At 41.6% G+C, this 1837-nt stretch overlaps 1 pseudogene; it reads left to right on the plus strand.

The window, feature by feature from the left end:
• Positions 1-849: 849 nt before the first annotated feature.
• On the plus strand, positions 850-1201 carry LOC121030290 (40S ribosomal protein S15a-like; annotated as a pseudogene).
• The last annotated feature ends 636 nt before the right edge of the window (positions 1202-1837 follow it).

Consider the following 1837-nt stretch of genomic DNA (forward strand, 5'->3'; position numbering starts at 1 on the left):
AAAGTCGGTCCTTGCTAGAAAGTGGCAGAGCACTTGGCTGGATTGTGATCCCTGGAATGGAAAGTACAACTTAAAAGTGATGAACTTGGATATTTAGTTGAAGAGATTTCTAAGCAAAGTGTTGAAGGCACAGCTTGGTTTCTCCTTGCTGCTTATAGGAAGATACAAGAGGAGAGAGATAAATTGAAGAAGCAAAAAGGAACCAGAACTCGAAGATTTGGAAAATACTCAGCCGATCCATGTTGTAAAAACATGACAGCATGCTCTGGAGACAACTCCAAGAGTGCCACTGGATAACCATTTGCCACAGAGATTAGGCATGTGACTTGTGGATCTAAACACCCATCTCAGTAGAAATAGTGCCAGCCTGGTCTGAAGGGGACAAAGTCAGGACAAAATGAAAGAAGGCTGTCAGACTTCTGGGATTCTACTGGCAGGAAATGGGGTGACAGACCTATCCCACAATGAACATGTGTTCATGTTCAAGACAGGGAAGAATGCCCCAAAGTCAGTTCAGAGGCCCAGAGGGCAGGATTGGGAGGTGGGGCTGTCTCCTCCTTGGTACCAGAGGGCAGGGCCACCTCCTCCATTCCACATGGCAAAAACCAGCCTCCTGGTCATTTTCAGCTCCCCCTCTTGACTTCATGGCTTCTGTGGTCTCACTTGCAGTAACCCAAGTTCAAATCCTGTCATCAGTGACCCCTTTCCTTTTACTCATACTCAATTAGGCATCTGGTCCCGTTGATTCTTCCACTCTTCACCATCACTGCTGTTGCTAAGGACTGTACTTTTAGTAATAACATGCATTCTTTGCTCTCTCTGCCATCTTTCCATGCCACAATAGTGGGGCACATGAATGTCCTAGCAGATGTTCTCAAGAGCATTAACAATGCTGAAAAGAGAGGTAATGTCACTTTCTTATTAGGCCATCGTCTGGTTTCTAACTATGATGATGAAGTATGGTGATTGATGATCACAAAGCTGGGAATATTGTTGTGAGCCTCACAGGCAGGTTAAACAAGTGTGGAGTGATCAGTCCTAGATTGGATGAACAAGTCGAAGAGCTAGAAAAATGGCAGAATAATCTGCTCCTGTCCTGCCAGTTGGTTTCATTGTACTGACACCCTCAGCTGGCATCACAGACCATGGAAAAGTAAGACAAAAACACACAGGAGGAAAAACATTGGGATTCTTTTTCTAGAGATATAATACATATGTGCAAATACAATGCATTAATGGGCAAAAAAGAAAATGCATTCTTAACTAGTTTTATAACATTGTGCTAAGAACTTTATGTGACTTTTTTTCTTTAATCCTTATAACCATTTAATGTGATGGTGCACTATTCATATGCATTGTATAGATAAGGAAACTGAGGCTTATAGAGGCACTGAATAACTATATTTGCCCAAGGTCACGCAGTGAAGAAGAAGCATCTGAGAAGCAAAACTTGAACCAGATCTTCTGGAGCCCGGAACCACACTCTTAACTGACACACTCCCTCCTTTAAACATCTCTATTTGTTTCTTCCTTTCCACTCCACAGTTTCCAACATAGTTTCATAACCCCTTTTATTCATAAACCATTACCTCACCCTTTTATTACTGTAAAAATCTCCTTGCATTTCTCCCTTACGCCAATCTATCCTTCTTCCAAATGGTCTTTTTTATCTCATATGAAAAAAAAAATTGTCTTCAAGTTACTTCTTAGTTCAAAGACTTACAGTGACTTCTCATTGCCTGTAGGATAAAGCTGAAATATCACAGACAGCTATTTCATAGTATCTTTACTCATAACGACACGTGTTAAAATCTTGCCCACCTACGGGTGCCTACGT

This window comes from Herpailurus yagouaroundi, unplaced genomic scaffold (genome assembly GCF_014898765.1).
Source record: "Herpailurus yagouaroundi ecotype Mexico unplaced genomic scaffold, PumYag 140, whole genome shotgun sequence".
Lineage (NCBI taxonomy): Eukaryota > Metazoa > Chordata > Mammalia > Carnivora > Felidae > Herpailurus > Herpailurus yagouaroundi.